Source organism: Marmota marmota, unplaced genomic scaffold (assembly GCF_001458135.2).
Source record: "Marmota marmota marmota unplaced genomic scaffold, marMar, whole genome shotgun sequence".
Classification (NCBI taxonomy): domain Eukaryota; kingdom Metazoa; phylum Chordata; class Mammalia; order Rodentia; family Sciuridae; genus Marmota; species Marmota marmota.
Window position 1 is genome coordinate 211,672 of NW_026006341.1, and position 20,091 is coordinate 231,762.

At 49.1% G+C, this 20,091-nt stretch overlaps 1 long non-coding RNA gene across 3 annotated transcripts in view; it reads left to right on the plus strand.

Moving 5' to 3' along the window:
- Nucleotides 1–19,446, plus strand: part of LOC107161137 — a 38,753-nt gene extending 19,307 nt beyond the window's left edge. The window contains exons 3-5 of one of the 3 annotated variants that reach the window (XR_007345300.1): nucleotides 4,623–4,826; nucleotides 10,017–10,025; nucleotides 19,433–19,446. This is a non-coding gene — a long non-coding RNA (uncharacterized LOC107161137). The other 2 variants (XR_007345301.1, XR_001505945.2) reach the window with 2 other exon arrangements.
- Nucleotides 19,447–20,091: the final 645 nt, after the last annotated feature.

Sequence of the window (20,091 nt, forward strand, 5' to 3'; positions counted from 1 at the left end):
ATGACAGCCAAGGCCTGTGCAAAATGCATGTGGGAAGAGAGAAATGAAGACTGATGCTGAGCAGATGTCCCAGACATGGCCAGGCAGGCAGTGTCTGTGGGCCCAGGAGCCGGCGGGAGCTCTCTGAGCCATGCTCTTGCTGCGTGCCAGGATAACAGCGCACTTCCACCCCGCTGTTGACTTGGATACCACAAAGATGAGTTTTCTGCTAACAGAAAGCCAGAATGCAATTTTATGGGTGTGGCTTCAAGACTGATGGCAGGTTGCAGGTTGGAGGCTAAGGATTTTGCCAATAACACAGAGTCACATCAGAGTTGTTTGGCGCTCTGGTCCGAGTTTGGTTGGCTGCTGCCTCCCTGGTATTCTACAAAACAGATCCCCAAGTGAAAAGTCACAGAGCACCAGAGAAATAGCACCATCTTCATTGTGCCAAGAATTTGTCAAAAAACCTGGACTCCCACCACTAACTAGATAACTTGGAATTTATTCATGTTGAGAATAAGAAGATTGTAAGTGACATCTGCTAGGTGTTCCTTTGTATCAGTTCCTCCCAGAGCAATGATGAAGGCATTCAGGCAACTTCACGCAGCCTGACTAACTGAGAAAAGTAATGGCTGCTCACTCATTGAGGGTCAGGGCAGCAAGAAAGGAGAGGAAGGGGAGAGAAGAGAGAGGAAGAAATGCCAAGACGATGCAGCAGAAATCACACATTCTGAGGCAGGGGCCTATTTTGAAAGATGATGGTCCAGGATAAAGTTTATTTCACTTACAAGCACTAACTCATTCTTTTCATCTAGCATTCCTTCCTATGGATTAGCAACAGCATGACATCTGTAGGGAAGATTAACTTGCAGCTACACAGGGATTCAGCAGAAAGCAGACATAAGGGGATTGTTTTGACAGTTTTGAAATCTATATTCTTTGTGGGAAAAACACTGTTGAAATCCTGCTCTTTCACTAATTACCTGGGGTTGGATAAATTTATCAAGAAAAAAGGTTTATTTTGTCTCGTGGTTCCAAAGACCAAGGCCAAGGGGCCATATCCAGTGATATCCTTCTTGCAAGCAGAATTCCAAGGCTGTGCATGGTATCACATGGCAAGAACAAGGAGTGTACACGTGTGTGCCTCTTCTGATCTCTGCCCCTCTCTTTATAAAGCCACCAGGATTCAGTCATGGGGACCCCACCCCACTGACCTTATCTATCCCTAATTGCCCAGAGGCACCATCATAGTGTGATGAAGTCTCGACTCTCTAAAACCTCAAGGTGGCAACTAGAGTTCAACACGTGACCCGTTGGAGACACACGCCAACCATATCTAACCAGAGCACCTGGAATATTAAGTAAGTTCTGTGCGTTGAGAGAAAAACTCAGACAATTAACATTAGTCACTAACTAATAAGTGATTTAACTTATATGGGAAAAGTGATTCTCTCTGAACCTAGAAGCACACGTAGAATTTTGGTAGGTTGCTACACAGGCAGTCTGTGCTAGTCAGGAGGCAGCGCATCCATGGACTTTTTGAAAAAGGCAGAATCTTTGGTACTGATGCTGGGGAGAGGATGGGGCTGCCTCCTTCCCTTCGCCTCTCATCTCTCTCTCATCTCTCTTTCTCTCTCTCCACCTCCCTCCCTCCCTTTCTCTCTCTCCCCATCCCTCTCTCTCCCTCCCTCCCTCCTCTTTCTCCTCTCTCTCCCTCCCTCCCTGTCTTTCCCCTCCCTCCCTTTCTCTCTCCTTCCCTCTCTCTCTTTCTCTCTTTTTCTCCTTCCCCCTCCCTCCCTCTCTCCCTCCCTCCCTCCTTTTCTCCCTCCCCCTCCTTCCCTCCCTTTCTCCCTCCCTCCTTCCTTCCTCTCTTTATCCCCCTCTCTCTCCCTTCCTCCCTCTTTCTCTCTCTCCCTCCCCCTCCCCCTCTCTCATAAGGGTATCATGGGGGCATATTTCTCCCCAAGGCTTCAGTGTCTGATAGGGACCCCTGGCCCAAGTGCAGTGTGGGCCACAGTCAAACAGTTGCATTTTGGGACAAGATAGGTTTTCCTGGTTTGCCATGAATTGGAACGTAGGAGTTTGGTGACTCTCCACACCTAGACTTACTGGCAGGCCAAGTTTCTAAAGAACACTCAGAATCGGTAAGATCATAAATCTGTATCACTACTTTACCTCCTTAACCCCAGGATCTGCGGCTCTGTACATCTATCTGTATCTCCTTTCCCTGAAGCTCTGAAGAGTAGGGCAGAAGACTGTGGCTGTGGGCCCCCAGGGTCCCCACTGTATCTTTCTTGCCTGTACCTGGGTAAATCTAAGTCTTCCCCCAGAATTTTAAGTAGCTCCATACTTATCTTCTTAAAAGTAAGCATGATAATTAAAACCCACTACAGACTGTCTGAATGAATGGGAAGTTTATACAAATGAATAATAAATAAATCAAACTCCCAACAGATTAAAAAGAACACAGACAATTCACAAGAGTAAATATTTGTAAATAAATACTATTAGTGAATAAACAAAAAATAAATAAAACTTCACTCTCCCTGGCATCTAGAAAAAGAGCTTACCTCCTTGATGTTGTCTTGTTCTTACTAATCATAGTCGGATCCGCTCTCAGTCTATAAGCCCTGCCATTTCTCCCTCTCCCTTCTCTCTCCTCCTGGCTTTTCAGACCCTTGTTGGGTTCTCATTTCTGAGTTAACCACACCAGGATCAGGAAATTGGTGTTTATTTCTCCTTCTCCCCAGTTCCCCATGACCAGAACCTCAGAATAAACCAGGTCCTTGGACATTAAGAACGAGGCTGCAGCCCCCTCCCATGTACCTCTCACACCCATCTCTCCTGCCATTCTGAACACTGAGCTCAGCTGGGAGTCAGCAGCCCTGGGGACCCTTTCCAAACAGCATCTCCCCCACCTCCCTGGGCTGAGGGTGGGGGAGGCAGGCTTTGGTGGCCTGGTGTTCCCAAGGACACCTGGAACTTCCCCTCTCCCAGCAGGGTCACTTGATTGTGGCACCCTGTTCTACTAGCTCCTGGGGCAGAGCAGTGTTGTCCCCTGCTGTGTTCTAGCCACCTATCATCTGGACACAGACACACCAGGTATCAGTTCTCCACAGACATCTCTTATTCCTGCACTCTGGATTCTCTGAGCAAAGATAGACGCAGCCAAGTTAATAGTGTTCCTGTAAGGGGATATTTCAGACCAGGGAAGCTCAGAGAGTCTTCCCTCCCCAGAGATGATCCATAGCAGTAACCCTCCCACCGCCACCTCCCAGGACAACTGCATACATTCTGCCCTGTCTAGTCCCTGTCTCTCCAGACAAGAGGGAGGGAGGTCAGCAGAGCCCTGGGTAAGATGAGGGTTCCCTAATTTCAGATCCCTCTCTTGTGAGGGTGCCCTGCATGCACAGGTGACCCCCTGTCACTGTCACTGTGGGAACCAGTGCTCCAGGAACAAATGCCAGTCCACCACTCGTATCCGGGGGTTTGGTTTGTCTGTTTTTGCTGTGAGTGATAAATGTTCCTTTTTTCTGAATTCTCTCTCTCTCTCTCTCTCTCTCTCTCTCTCTCTCTCTCACACACACACACACACACACACACACACACACACACACACTGTGGCGAGTTCAGAGGCTGAACAATCAGAATCCTGGTGTCCTGAGTTCCTGGCCAGCACCTTGACCTCTGCATGACCTGCCTCCTCTGTGTGACTGAGGAGTGAACAGAGCTTCTGATTGCAAATCACTTGGGAGCCAGGTCAAAACTCAGGCTCTGCAGTAGCAGGTCTGGGCAGAGTCTGGGGCCACCTTTCTCCAGCTGGCCATGTGGTGCTGCCTGGGTCTCCCCCACCCACACTAGCAGCAAAGCTTTAAGGCCTGCGCCCCAGTCTCTGTAATGCACACTCTGTAGAAGGAAGAAATGCTTTGTGAATAACTTACCTGTTAGTTGTGACTGAGAAATTACACTTCTGATCGACCACTGTGTTTACAGGTGCTCTGGAGGGGAACTGGGAGACAGTGTGAGTGAGAGCTGCTCATAGAGCAGAACTGGATTTTTTTCCCCCATGGGACTTTTTGTATTTTGGAAATGTGTGGCATTCAGCCTGTTGAATTTATGCTTAGGTCTCATCTTCGTGTCACCTTGGGGAATGAGAAGGTTAGAATATTGTCCTGAGTGTTAAGCAAGCAATTCAGCATCATTCTGAAAGTCTAGAAGCCAAATAATGGCAAATGCTTTCATCCTTAGCCTTCCTTTGTCTTCACATCCTACAGGGGTGTGGACACAACTTCACTGGATGGTCAAGGATATCTGCTGTGGAAAGCTGAGGATGTGCCCATTGTCATCCAGTGAACTGTCAGAAATAATATTTAACTCTGAATGTGTGGATTGCATAGGCTCTGGCCACTCCCCTGCCCACCATTTCTCTTCTAGCAGCTGGTGGTCCTTTTCTAAAGCACTGGGGGGGTGTGGTTGTTAAGAAGAACACCTGCAATTCTACCTGCTATTTTAAATTCAGAGGTCTTTTTGCTAGTAGAGTACACTATTAGGCACCGGCTTCCACCCAAGCTCAGTTAAGATGCAGGAGTTTCTGTTATTATCCGTCTCGGATCATCAGCTTGGGCTTGTGGTTTTACAAGGTACCAGGACAGTGCAGGATGCTGTGCTGGAACTGCCCCCTCCCCAGCACCTGCCACACCAGGAGTCCCAGAGCCAGCAAAAGGACCATCCCAAGGGAACACCTGTCCCTGCCTGTGAGCACAGTGACACCCCCACCTCGATTTCAAGGCCAGAAAGTGGGGTTCTCCAAGGAAGCTTCCAAGAAAGGAAATCCGGAGGGAAAAGTACAAAAGGGAAGTTGGAGTCAATACAACCTGATGAGTCCCTGCTACTGAATTCATGATGACTTTTAGTGGATGGCACCTATGGGCCCCAACAAGAGCTGCTAAGGAATTGGAAGAGTGTGTTTCCTTTCGTAGGGGTCCAAATGTGGGGGTGGATAGAAAGGAACCAGACCAGCTGTGGCAAGGCAGAGCCAGGTGCTGGGTGGAGGGACCCCCCTTGGGACAGGAGAAAGGCAGGTCCTACGAGCTCTGAGGGACCCTTCTTCTCCTGGAAGAGGGAGGAAACCAGCCCTACAGAGCTTGGCTGTGCCCAATTCCTGGGTGACAGGCACTGAAAACCCAGGTCCCAGGGAGCAGAAGGGACCTGCCTCCTTGGAGTTCCTGAGTTCGCCCACATCCCTGAGGAAATGGAACCAGAAAAGGAAAGTGTTTGCCAGGGGCATGAACTTGAAGCAACCCAGACAGCCCTGCCCTTTCCTCTGTTGGTCTTTCTAACTTCTTTTTTTAATCAGAGACCTTGGTTATGACCCTGAATTAAGCAAATTAGGTGCACACAGTCCCTAAAAGTCAGCCTGCTCTTGTCCTCCTGAAATGTGCATTTCACACTTTTTGTCTGGGAGCATCCTGAGCTTAGGGGAGGAGCCCTGGGCTCCCCAGGTTCCTGGGACAAGCCTGGAGGCAGTTGGCTACCGGGTGCTCAAGTAAATCACTGGGCTGTGGCACCTGTTTTCATGGCTGTAGCCAATTTATGCATGTGTCTGCTCCTCTTTTAGGACTTTTATGATAAAAATGAGAATCTAAAAGCACAGCATGAATCAATAACAGCCTCATTCTTGTGTGTTTTTTGTTAATGAGGGTGAACCTCACTAGATGCTGAAGGAGATAAGAAAAGAGAAGTTAAAACCCCCAGAGCCTGGCTAGTCCTCACTGAGATTGGCTGATCCTGCGCGGCTTTGGTGGGAGGGTAGGTCCTGGGTAGGTGTTCAAAAATTATTTCAGTCATGCAGGATTAGAGGTGCTATGCTTTAAATGTTTTTAATTTAAGGTTTTTACCAGAGATGATTGTGAAACAATTGTAGGGCAGCAAGAAAGCACTGAACCAGCCTCACAGTTCACTTTTGTGCTGTATGTTTTCTTTCTCTTCCGCACCCAAACAACACGTCATTTGTGTTTTGACTTTTGCTTCCATAACCATCCAAATAGACACCTGGCAAATGCAGGGGATGACAAACAGCCCCATGATGCACAGCGAGATGGACCAGCCTGTTCTCAGAAGACTGGGGAGCTCTGCCAACTCAGGGCTGTCTGTGGGAACTGCTGAGGGTGGAGATAAGGGCCGTAATGAAATGTATAGCCAAGGCAGACAGAGGGTGTTTAATGAGAGGGGATCTGGATTTCACACTTTTATTCTCTTGCTTTCTGGCCTGCAGCCTGGGCTAGAGCCTCTCCTTGGAGAGTGCTATGTGTTAATTAGTGACTAGAGCCTGCTGTCTTTTTCTTTACTAAAAATGCTCAGGACCTCTTTTGTTTGATCTCCTGCCTGGTCCTCTTACTGCTTGTTTCTCCACCTCACTGCCATGCCTTCGCCAGGTGCTCACTCACAGTAAACAGAGTCCTGGTCTCTACTTACTGACCAGAGCAGCCGGCATTATTTGCAAAGTTACGTAGGCTGCATTTTTCTTATGAGGCATGGGATGAATGAAGTGCAAGACCCCCATAAAACTCCTGATAAAAGACCTGAGGTGGGCAGTCCCACCACCGGCCAGTGACCTTGCATGAATCAAACTATATTTATAGGATAGAAAAAGAAATATGTAGAGAGAGAGTTGAATTAGTTTCTCTTGATTATTATCATTCTCCTATTTTTTTTAATCTGGTGGACTATTAATACCATATCTGTCCCCCTCTGTCAGCATAAGTCTGTCACAAATGCTGTTTCAGAGGAACTAAGTATTTGTCTTTTTATCTTTAATAACTTACTCTCTTGGAGGAGAACATGATGGCAAGAGGGAAGAGAGAGAGCAAATAAGCAAGGCATGTCTGTCTGGATTTCCTTGGCTTTGACATTTCATTTCTCCAGGGAACATGGCTCTGAAAGATGGCTGTCCCTTCTAATGGCTGGGAATTTGCAGCCCCAATGGCCAGAAGCATAAAGACGTGTAAAGAGGATTTCTTGGTACATGGAGCACTGAGAGCCTGGTTCAGTGGCTCCTGTGATTGACACCCATTTCTGTGTGCTCCTTCCTAACTGCACTCCCTAAAGCATGCTGGGGAATAGTAATTTCAGGAAAAAATTGGCATGTGCCATCAGTCACTGGGTGGCGGGTTTCGGGAGGGCATTGCTGATGGTGGCTGCAGTGTCATCCTCCCCAGGATGGTCTTAAAGGATTCGTGGGGAAGGAGCTGAGGACCAACCCCAGTGGTTTTCATTAGGGTGGCATTCCTATGGCATCTGGATCCAGGTTAGGTATGGCAGACAATGGCCAGCCACCATTCAGCCGTCAACAGTTTAGAGTTAGTTTGGGGAGAAGGGCTGGATAACATTATTTTTTTTCTTGCTGCCTACGGGTATCTAGATCTCAGAGAAGGTTTGCTTTGCTCCTTGCAAACCACAGTTTGAGCCTGTTTCCCTCTGATTCTCCATTGACAGCACTCAATTTCTGTTTCTTCCCCTTATGTCCTCTTTGCCTCTAAACTGTTAAGTGGTCAGTAGATGCTCGTGACAGCCCATGTGTCCTGACACTGGCCATGCGATTAGGAACAGGGAGCAGGTGGATAGGAGGGGTCCCCAGGCGAGAGGACTGGCAATGAGGGAAAGCTGTCCTGGGCTGATGCCAGCATCCTCTGCGGGAGAAATCAGCGAGGGTGTGTATCTCTGCTAAATCTAGATCCAGGGAACCTGTCAGGCCCAGTTTGGGATCATCAAATTAATTGTTACATGTTACAAGCCGACATGTGCAGAAGGTGATAAATAGTTGGTGCTGAAACTCCACCATGCGTTCCCTCCATGAGGCGGAGGGTGAAGGAGGCTGCCGGCTTCCACCCACTGAGAGCAACCTGCCCGGACTTCCTGGTTTTTCTGAGGCCTTCCTTAACTCACTGCCTCCCACCATTGCATTTACTCATGGCATCCTTCTGCTGCTTTGGAGGGGTGATATTTACCTAGAAGTCACACAGCAGCTATTTTAGAAGGCCATTTGCTAGGTCCTCAGGAGCTGCCTGTTAAAGCCAGCGTGTAGGGGTCTCTCCAGGTCAACATGCACTGAGCTGGGAACCAGGACTGATCCAGCCTCTGCTCTGTGTCCCTGTGGGTGGATTGGAGCAGGTGTGGCCAGGCATTCAAGTGGCCCTGGACGTGGGAGAGTGTCAGTAGTGGACAGGCTGGAGAGTTACTCCTACTGCCATCCTGAGACTTGGACTTCAGCCAGCATTTCTGTTACCGTAGGAGGTTGCCACAGGGTGGGGTACAGCAGCACACTTCCATGGGACGTCTGATGACAGTTCTTCAGCCTCTGCAGTGTCTTAGGTGTGGCCCTCCTTTCCCTCTCTTCTAAAGTAGGAAATGGGCTATTATCTCTTAGCGAGAGGGAATGCCAAGTACCAATGAGATGTTGGAAGCAGAGATGTAGGGATGGTCTACTGGTCATCAGTTGGTTCCCCCGCCTGGTTCCTGGGTGCCCTGGGTTCTACTTTTGGATGTGTTGGAGGTGATCTGTCCTTATGTCTTGGGTACATTTTATAGTAAAGCATGCATGTCTAAACTCCTATCAGGTATCCTCTGATTTTCTGTGACATCAGACAACTTTCTTAAGGTCTGGATTTCTGTGGAGCTCTGATGGTTCTGAGCCCCATGTGTACCTCCTCTGAGGAAAGAACCTGCATCTTCATTTAAGAGGCTCTTGGCAAATCTGCTTGCTGCCAGGCTACATTAATGTTTTCCATCACAAATAGGGAGGGAAAACACACATGCAGACTGGTGGGATTTTCCCCAGATGATGAGGGGTCCCTGATCCTTCCTTAGGCCTCTGTGGATGATGAAGGTAAAGGCTCCAGACCGACCCCTGTGGGAGAATATCCACCTTCCAGAGCAGCTGTAGGTACTGTGGCCATGCTGAATCCTGGTTCTGCCCAGCCCTCACTGCGTCTTTCAACGTGCAGAGGAGTGTAACCCTGTCCTCTGCCCTGTCCTCAAGCCTGGAAGCATGTACCCATGGTAGGATTTCTTTCATGTTTAAAGATTTTGAATATTCAAAGGGTTGAGTCCCACCTTTCACTCATGTTTAACCAACGCCCTCAGTTGATCCTGATCAGCCACATGACATTTCCTCTCTGTCCCCTGTCCTTTTACACATGCTCAGAGGGATCTCCTTTCAACTTCAGCTTTCCAGGCAGTGCATCTGTAGAGAGCCCATGTGCATCTTGCACCCATTACTGCCCTGCGGCAGCATATTGTTGGCTACACCCCAACACGCATGCCCAAGACACCTTGCTTGGATTGTCCTAAACCAAATTCCATTTGCCTCTCCTCCATACCCCCTTCTCATTTGCCCCACTGTCCCCTCAACATGAACCCACACGTTCATGCGCATGCACACACACACACACACACACACACCACTGTGTGTGTGTACCTGCAGGCCTGTGTGTAGTGGATTCTTGTGCCTGTGATAAAAAGTCTAGATGTTTGTAGCCAATGTCATAGTCTGGTGACACAAGTAAGCCTCACAGCAGGTGCTCTGCGGTTCCGTTAGTGGGAATCCCCATTCCTGAGCTGATTGCTCATCTTCAGTTCCTTTTCGGTCTGTATGCACTCTGGGGCCCCTGTGGGGTGGGAGCCACTGGGGCCTCAGTGGGCCTCAGCCATCATGTGTCTCCAGCCCTGGCACGGGGCCATTTCACAACGGGTAAAATGTGCAAGCCTTCCCCTTCCCACCTCCTGACCCCAACTCCTCCTGACCTCCTCCTCATCACACAGCACTGGGCGTGCCCACCAGGGTGACACGCCCCTTCCTGGCTTCCCTGAATTGCTGAGTAGCCTTTAAGCCTGGGTGTGCTGATGGGTGTGTTTTAACCTACCTCCCTGCCACAGAGTTCCCACCACAGAGTCCTCGCCAGCTCTGGAGTAGGTCAGGGGAAGCCATGAGATGGGTGGACAAGGGCTGTGCTCTGCAGCAGGCCACCTGTCCTCAGGGGTCGTGTGTGTCACCCTGGGAGGGGCTGGAGCTGGGACACTGGCCATCCAACCTGGGCATTTTCCCCAGGACAGGGCCCAGGCTCCCGTGGAAGCCACCAGCTGCCCCTACCCAGCCGTGCCAGGCTCAGTCTGCAGAGTAAGCCCACCCACTGCCACCATCATCCTCAGAAGGCTGTGTGCATTTGTCCTCCCTGGAGATGCCTCTCTGGCCTCACTCTCTATATGCTGCCTGGCCACTGGCCCGTCCTCCAGGTTGGTCCCTCTCTCCTTTCCTCTCTGAGCTTTCCCGTGCTCCCTACTATCCAATTAGGTGTCCAGACCCAGTGACAAAGGCAGCCTGACTCCACACAGAGCCATCGGCCACCCTCATCCCCCTAAGAATCTCCTACAGTCCCTTCAGTTTTGTCTGGTGTTGTGACCGTGGTCCTGAGTCCCAGGAGGACCTTGGTGCAGTGTGCTAAGTGTAGGGCAAGAGCAGGGGCCTGCTCATGTCTGCCATGGCTGCTGAGTGGTGTTTGCCAAATAAAATCTACCTGGAGAGTCTGCAATGCTCTGAGCCTTGTCATGTCCTCCCATAGGATTTTCCATGATCGAGGCTGGCCAAGGCCTCTCTGTGAGTGGCACCTGGCCATCAGCAGGCTCTGGAACACATTTGATCATCTCCACCCAGGGCCTCAAGACTGGATTTCTCTAGAAAAGGCTGGGAGGGAGGGCAACTGAAAAGCACTTCCTTGTTTTTCTCATTGCCTGGCCCTGGGTACTGGCTTTTCCCTTATTTGTTTCTAAAGGTGAAGTGGTAGAGGCCGCCCAGGACTGCCCCTTCCTGTGGGCACTGGACCCTCCAAGCAGAGCCAGATTCTCGACCTTGGGCCACACCAGCATCACCAGGGGCTGGCTCAAAGCAGGTCACTGGTCCCCAAGATTCCAAAGGAGGTGTCTGGGTCTGGCTTCAGAATATGAAGTTTGGTTTCCTGGGTGAATTAGTGCTGACGCCTAAGTCCTGGGGCTCTATTTTGACCTACTGCCCTAATGAATAAGAGAGAAAAGCTGACGAATTTGGGGCAGCAGACCTTACTGTTCCCTTTGAGACATCGCTTGGGACATGGTACACACAGGTGACTCTCAGCTTCTTTAACACAGCCCTGTCACCGCCTTGTGGAGTATGGGCATGTTCTTTGTTGTGTGACATCTTTCTTAGCCATTTATGTCAAGCACTCTGATGAAGAGTTCCGGCCAGGGGTCACAGACACAGATCTTCCGAGGGTCTCCTCTGGGGAATTCACAGCCCATCCTAGCTTAGAACCCAGCCAAGGGGTGTGTCTGCCTGAGAGAAGGCCGCAAACCCTGTTTAACCCACACCTCCCAAACCCGCCTGACCATGAAGGAGCCCAGAGGAATGTTTATGAGCCCACCTGGGCAACAGGACCCTCATCAAACCTCTCCAGTGGGGCTTATTTACCTCCTTCCTGCTTCCCTCATGTGCTGGGTTGGGGTCTTGTGCACAGGCCGGAGCTGCACCTTGCCCACTGGGTGCTGGGATTGGGCTCCTGTTTGTCTTCTATGGCAGGCGATTCCTAGGGCTCTTTATAGGACGCTTGTGCATATTCTGAATAGCAAATAGAAACATTTATGAAGTATGCCCTTGTGCTGTAGAACCTCTCCATCTTGTATTAATTAAAATGAATGGTAGTTTGATCTGCTTTCTAAAAATCCAAATTATAAAATATTTATAAGGAAATGTGGTGTTACTTTCAGATCACACTGTGGCTCAGACTTGTCTAGCAGAGGGGCCCAGTAAATCCCTCTTACAGGATGCATGATTCAATGTACAGATAGAATTATTTGTAATAAGCACATCAGTTATTTGTGTGTAAGCTTTCACTACAGAATATTGTTGGGTTTCCCCAACCTTGTTTTCTTGGGGGATTTTAATATTCTTCCATCTTGTTTGTGTTGTCTATGGCCCTTAACCAATGAGCACAAACTTCACATTGGTGAAATTCAGCTAAATAAGGCTTGAGTCTGTTGGAGAAATGATTCCCCTACTGAGAAGCACATGTGGTCTCCTGTGCTCCCAATGTGTCTGGTCATAGGTTCTAAGAACCTGTGATGGTGGTCACTGTCGACTGTCGTCCCAAACCCCATTCCTGTGACAGACCTGCAGCATAGGAACTGACCTGCAGAGCCAAAGTGACATCACTCACTGCTTGTGGTTACATAGGAAATGGAAGCTTCTTTAACTTGTTCCTTCAAACTAGGTTGTCACCCACTGGCGGTCCATGATGTCAGGTTAGTGAGTAGAGATCAGCACTTTCAAAACAGAAAACAGGATCAAGCAGAAGCTCGTAAAGTGCATGCTACACTACAGAAAACATCACACAGCAAGACCTTGCTCTGCCCTCCTCCACAGGTCCCTGGCACCCCTGCACCCAGGCTGCTGGGTAGAGTAGCAGTTGGCCCATGCCCCAGGAAGCTGGCTACGCCAAAGCAGCGATGCTTTATGAAACCTAAGAATCTTGTACTAGTCCATTATGAATTTTTGAATCACTATTGCATATTTATAGCAATGTTTTAATAGTTTAATAATTTATTTATCCCTTGTGGGTCCTTTTGTCTATTTCTTTTAATTGATAAAGGAAAGAGTCTTTTTGGAGCTAAGTTCACTGGGCTACTCCCTTGAAATTATGCTTCCAGAATTCCAAAATAGAATCCTGCACATTTGTCCCTAAGTTAAAGTCACCCAGTGTACAGTAAATAGACCTACTAGCAGGAATCAGAGGGGCCCCTGCCCTCCCCTGGGCTGCCACAGCTCTGTGGAAGACAGCCAGTCTCAGGTCTCAGCCTGAGAATTAATAGCCACCTGTATTCTGTGAATTACAGCAGCTTAGAGACCTGGGAAAACCCTACTGTGTCTACCACGTGTGCCCTCTACTTGGGGAGCATCTTTCATAAGTGGCCTTCAGCTCCAGAGTCATTCCCACAGGCTCTGGGTACCTCGTTCCTGTTAGCTGTGCTTGTGGAGAAAAGGAAGTCAAGGGAAATAGCCTGTTTCCTAGTAGTTACACGTGATAACCTGGCTGGCCCTGGATAAGGAGAACTTTTCAAAACTAAGGTGTGCATCCTTCAGGCTGAAGAAGCTGAGGTGGTCCTGGCTAGGGGTGAGAATTGTGGCAGGAGGTCTTAGTCCTGTGAGAATGCCCGGGGGGCTGTGGTCCCTTTTGCATTGAGTTGGGTTGTTTGTCATGAGTGACATCACACACTGAGAACACATTGAGCTCTTTACAGGATGAGCTGCCTTTAAGTCTGCCCCTGTATCTTCTGGACCATTCCAGATGTTTGGGAAATATGGTGAGAGTACTGCTGAGGAATGTTGTGCTGTCACCACTGCCTGGAGTTGCCACATGGAAAGTGGTTGGAGTTTTCCCCCCCCATTAAATGTACTCATTCAGTCTCTTGGAAGGGGTCTTTGATAAGGTGCACACCCACTTTCCCTACCTGCCCCCAGCTAAGCGACCTCATTGGTTAAGATTGAACTTGGTTCCATCATAATTCTCAAGTTTAACTTGAGACTGTTTGAAGAAGTATATCTTAGCCTGGGCTCCCTCTTAAGAGGGAGAAAAACTGTTGGAAATCTTCAAGGTCCAGCAAAAGCTGCAGGAAGAGCCCTTTTGCTTGGGAAATCCAAGGCAGTGCCCCATCACCAGTGGATCCAGCTCTGCCAGATTGTTAGTCAACAGAAATAAACCCACATACATCTGATGACTCTCTTGCAGCCCTTTCAGGCTCACTGTGCACAAGGAGTTTCATTTCTAAGAAGGGAGCTACAAAAGGCTCAGGTTAGCCATCCTGGTGAATTCACCCCCTGGCCGCTGTTACAAATTTATACCAAGCTAAGGCTCCCTGGCCAACCATGCTCATGGTGCTAACAGCATTTGTTGAGCATTTGTCAGGCAGGATGCTAGGCATACAGCAAACTCCACCCTGTCCTTGACCTTGAAGCAGAGCCAGGCAAGCAGGAGTGGGAAGTTCCTATAGCCACACAGCTGGGAAAAGTCTGCCTTGGGAGGGTCAGGGGAAACTGTGGAAAGTTAAGAAGTGAGCCAGCCTTTGAAGCTGGTGCCCCAGCTGCCTCAAACATTAAGATTGTGCCAGGCAGAGGGAATGCCAACATTTCTCCCACCATAAGTGAAACTCTTGAGAGCCCTGGGAAAGTTGAGGATCATTCTGGAATTGTCTCAACCTGGAGTGACTGCAACAGTATATGTAGTCTGGAATACCTTTGAGAGAGAGAGAAAGAAGGCACTATCAGTAATTATACCAGGACAGAGGACAGATACCTGAACCCAGCTACTCTGGGAATTTGGATCCTATGACCAACCTGCAGAACACTTGAGGCCTATGTCTGTCTCCTTGAGTGAAGTGTCTCCCTCTACTGGTCAGAGGAGAAACAGCAGGTCATTTGTTGCCTTTTTTTTTCCTTTTTTTTTTTAAGAAAAGGGTGGAAGACAAATACAAATGCCATCTGCCATTGCAATCATTCTGAAACTACAGTGCAGAAAAATGTTTGTACTTGTGTCCCTGATAACAGTTTTAGGACTGTCGTTAAGCCCTGTTATTGAACCATAAAGATGCTGATGTTTTCTTTATATTCAAATTGGTACCTTTTGAAGCAAATGCTCAGGAAAAGCAACAAATTGAATCTTGAACTTGAAAAGAACTGCTGGTTTGACTTGTGCTCTTCGTGCATGACAGAATTCACTGCCTTTACACAGTGTTCAAGCTAGCCTTGTTTTCCCTCCTCACCTTCCCTGCAGAACAAGCAACAGAGATATAAACAGCTTCTCTCGGGGCTTTGCCCAAGTAGCTCATTTTAGACACAATGCCCTTTATTTTCTTGGAAAAAGAAGTCTTCATCAAAAATAGACACTTCAGGTGTTGGCCGTGCACCCAGGTGCCCCAGCCAGACTCTCTGCTTTTCCTCCTGGGGTTGCCTCTCCCTGGATCCTTCCCTGGATGCTCAGATCAGGGCAGCACAGGCACAGCCTACTTCTCCAGAGCTCGGGCTACACAGCAGGTGTTCTGGGACAGTGCTAGTCTCTGCGTTCTCTCCTGTTGTCTACACAAAGACTGGTAGATGGCAGGCAGTGTGTTCTGGTCCTGGATGGCAGAATGCAAGACAGTGGCATTACCTGAAAAGTAGCATACGATCCAGAGACATGGGGGCCTCGGGTGAGTAGGCAGAGCAGGTCAGGGCTGCCCTGAATCCATACCACTGTGGAGCCCAGCACCCTGCTCTAGTTAGGCTCCAGGAGGGCAGGCCCATCTGTGTTGGCAGCCACTGAGCCTGCAGCACCTAGCTCTATGGCAGGCTCGGGGGCTGCTTGGTGATGGTATCTGATGGGCAGGCACAGCATAGTTGATGGTGGGCACAGGTTCCTCTCATGCTGATTGTTGTGTCCTGGGCTCCACAGCTCCAGGCAGGGCATGCCACTGAAAATGCCCTTCCCCAACACAACCCCCTGCCTCCTTCCAGCTCCTCTGTTGGCCTCAAACTTAGTTTACATTCTAGGTCAGTCATCTTTGTGGCCTTGGCTGGTGATGGCCAGTGGTTGTTCCCAAACTTCTCTGAAAAGCAGCCTTACTGTTCTTGCACTCCCCCCTGCTCACAATAGCCAGGCTGGACAGTGGGTCTTCTGTCCCAGGCCTGATGACCAGGAGAGTTTCCAGTGTTGGGGTCTCAACATGCACACAATCTCAACGTGAGATTTATAAATATAAGTTCTCCCCCGACTTCTTAACTGTGAGTGTATACTTAGCCCTGTTGTTCCCTGGAAGCAAGTCGTGTCCAGCCTCCAGGTCCCCTCTTTGTGCTGTGGCAGGGTGCATCTCAGCTCCTCGAGTGTCCTGCAGGGCACTGCTCATCCCATCCTGCCTGCAGAGCGATGGGAAGTTTCACCCTGTGGTCCCAGAGCCTGAGCACAAACTGAGAGCATCCTCAACACCTAAGGACAGTGCCTGTCTACTCTGACGTTTGTAGCCTTCATCCTGTCCTGCTGTCCCCACACTCTCATCCCACCTCTACAACTGCTTCCACTGACATGTCACTTACTAACAGGTCTCTTCCTGAGTCACACTGCATGTGCTACAAATCTAATGTTTGGGAGCTCATTTGACCTTCCCCAAACTCCTTCCTACAAGCTCCTGAGGAGATGCTTGGCTCCTTGTTTCAGGAAGGAAACTGAAGTTCCAGGAGTTCCAGTCTGGCTCTGGGTTAGAACACCCATCTTTTGTCTCCTAGCCCTGGTCTCATGTCCCCCTGTGGGACTGCCCCTCCAGCTCTCATCTGCCTCCTCACTTTGTAGATAACAAGGCAGGTTGACTGTCCCATGGGTAAGATGGGACCCGGCTGTCCTCTGGGAAGCATGGAGAGGCCCCAGGGCAGCCCCTCAGGGAGTGTGGGGAAGCAGGAAGGTTGGAGCCCTGGGCCACAGCATGCAAGTTGGGCATGGCTTGACGCCTGCTCTGCCCATGACCCGCTCCTTCACTCCTCCCCCAAAACCCTCATTTGAGAAGTTTAAAGAGATGCTGTGGTTCCCTGGATGTCCCAGGGAACTGGAGGGAATTAACTCTCAACAGGGGCTTGGACTTGTGGAAGTTCTTCCCACCCATAAGGACAGTTTCCTCTTGGTTGTGACAGATGCTGTCCACACTGACACAGGGACAACCCTGTTCCCAGAAAATCCTGATGACCTGTTTCCCATGCCAGCTTCCGGCAAACCTCACAGCTATCCCACTGGCCTCTCAAAGGGCCTTTCAGGACCAATCCATGTCCTCACCCCAGCCCTGAGCCCAGAACCCTGTATAGTGTGTGATCACCAAATGATTTTAGTACAGAGTACAGAGATACTAACTGACTTGTGCTGACTCAGCATCAGAGCATCAGGGGGTAGAGACTTTATTCAGTGCTCCGAGTGCGCTCAGACCCCACAGCTGAAGTGGCCTGGTGCTAGTCTGCCTGCATTTCATGCTGCTCTGCTCCATGCTCCGCCATAACTGCTTGCTCTGAACATCCAGGGCACATGGGCTCCTGGATGAAACAGAAGTCCTCCCCACCAGCTGCTGTTGAAAGGAAGCAGATTTGGTGGGGTTTGATTTCCTTCATATTTGACTCTGCTCCCCTTCTGCTACTTCCAGAAAAGGCTTGAGCACTGGCTATGGTCTGAGGTGGTCCCCAAAACTGTCCTTTCCAATCAGACAGCTGTTGGATTTGCACATCCTGAGACCACTGCTGTCAGCTGCTCATCTGCCAGCTGGACAGAGCCGCTCTCCCAGGTCACCAAGCCCCTACCACAGGCACATAGAAGGGGGATTAAGGTACAGTTCCTGTGGACCCAGCAACAGGAAAGCCAGAAAGCTCTCTCCATTGCTCAGTGTGCTGGGCTTTGGCCCAGCTGAGTTTCACCCTCCCCGGCTGAGCTTCACCCTTGCTAGATGCACACTCCTGCCACCAGGAGAGCAGCTGAAGGCACATGAGAGCAGGGGAATCGCTTTTCTCTTCTTTTATTTCTGAGTTCTGTGCAAAAACCTAGTGACAGCTTTCCCATTTAAAGCCAGCCACCTGTACTTCTGGGGATGGGATGAGATGCAGAGAAAGAGATTCTCAGAGTCTATATTTGATTATCATGTCCTTTCTAATAGGAATTTTATTAGCAGTTGTCTTGTGAAATTTTTCTACTTACGTAATCCTTCTCCTTTTTAAGCCATAATAGCTGTCTTGTACCAACCACACACTTTGCATTCTGAACTGGGGACACCCTCCTCCCCAAAACCATTGTAAAACATGACCCTTGAACCTGAAGCTCCCATTTCAAGATGGAACGATTAATGCTCTGATTTTCACCAGCTGTCTAATAAGCACAGCTTATTCACTGGCACTTACTCATAATTGAAATTCAAAGGAAGGTGCCTAAAACATCAATGTGTTCAGAATAAAAGATGGAATCACTATAAGTGTGGTACTTACTGAAATCGAGTAATTTGTAATGTTTTAATACATGTAACATGGTCATACAGACTGTCCAACGACCACACAACTTGTTCCTCACTCTGTGATGAGCAGGCGCTTCCCAGCCAGGCCTGGGAGCCTTCCCCAGCAACCCAGACACCTGCAGGATGGGGGCTGGTGGCCACTGGCAGGGGTCTTCCAGCAGCTTAGCAGTGGAGCAGAGCAGTAGGGGGCGCCCCACCCCACCCCCAGCATCTACCTTCTTCCTTCTGCTCTCCCACTTCATAAAACACATGCACAAAATGGCTTCATTTTTAAACAGGTGCCTTGCCTTTGATCTTATCCTCCCTAATAGCTCCCTAAAAATGATCCTCTCTGGCACATTTACTGAGGCTGTTGCCATGTGCAGCGGGGGATATATTGTTTGGGATATACAGGATGGGGGTGGAGACAGAGGAATCTACATTCTGTGGCACTGGGGGATCTTTTCTGACTGTAACACCTCCAGTCCCATGCTGTGGTACCTATGGTGCTTAGAACAAAGGAGAGAAAACTCAATGTGGGCAACCTAGCATTCCTCAGAGATGCTCTAAGAAACCCCCAAATTCTATAGCCACCCCAGGAAGAAAGGGAGGGAGAAAAGGAAGTAGGAAGGAAGAAAAGAAAGGAGAAAAAAAATCATTCTCAAATTATAATTTAGAAGAAAAATTAGCAACTTCAAGACTTTTTTTTTTCCAATATTGGAAATTGAACCAAGAGGCTCTATACCACTGAATTCCCTTGCCAGCCCTTTTGATTTATTTTATTTTATTTTATTTTATTTTTTGAGAGAGGATCTTGCTAAATTTCCAGGGCTGGCCTTAGAAAACTTGGAATCCTTCTGCCTCAGCCGCCGAATGGCTAGGATTACAGGCATGTACCACCATGCCCAGCTCTAGACTGACTTTATACAGTCAGTTAATTCAGTTATTGCCACTAAATATGAGCTTGTCAATAGAGGTACATTCTAACCAATTTAAAAATGTTATTTCATTAAAACTCCTAAATATTCTATGAAATGGGTGTTGTTTCCATTTTACAGATGGACACTGAGCACAGAGGAGCTTCTTGTGTGGACCCAGGGCTCTCTGTCTCCAAAGTCCAGGCTGTCAAACACACCACTGCACGGGCCTTTCCTCTGTACTTCAGATTCTCTGCGCTCTGCACTGGCAGCAGCAGAACTGCTGGGCACAAGCCCTTACGCCGTCACCTGTCAGGATGTCTTCTCCTCCATGTAGGGATGGAGGTAGAGGCCCACAGTGGCCCTGGATCATCACTGTGGATTAAATCCAGATAAGTAACCAGAACACATACTGTGATCATTTGTCTTCTTTGCATCCAGGGAAGGAGGGGACTAGGTGACAGCAGAGGGAAGGAGTGGGAAAAGCCCAAGTCAAATTCTCTGATTATCAAGAGAGAAAGCAGCTCTGGAACTATGTCCATGGGTACAATGAAGATCCCAGCACCTGTTAAAACAGCTAGCGACCTCCTCCTCACCCTGGGGAGGAAATTGAACCAAGAAGCTCTATACCACTTAATAGCCTCGCCAGCCCTTTTGCTTTATTTTATTTTATTGCACATCTCTACATGCAAGCTGTGAACACTCCATACTCAGGAGTGGAGGTTCAAGCCTTCTCTAGCTGCAGAAGGGGGCCGGTGAGGTTTCTAGGTGTCCATCAACAGCTAGCCAAGCACCTGGGAGGAGTGTTTTAGAACCCAGGCAAGAACTGTCCTCCCAGTTGCAACTGGCCCCTGCTCATTTGGAGACACTCTGGGAACCAGCAGGGTTAGACTTTGTGTATTTGCGGCCCTGATGAGGGAGGCAGCCTCTCCCCCCCTCTGCAGGAGGGAGTGGATCACTAAGAAAGAGGGGCTGATTTGCTGAGTCACGGGCCCTTCCCTGGAGGATTTGAAGACTGGGATTTTGGTGTCACAAGCACCATCTTCTCATTGGAAATCCAATGTCATTGAACCAGACTGAACAGGAGCTCACAAGCTCCACCCCAGCCAAGTTCTTTTGCTAGGGC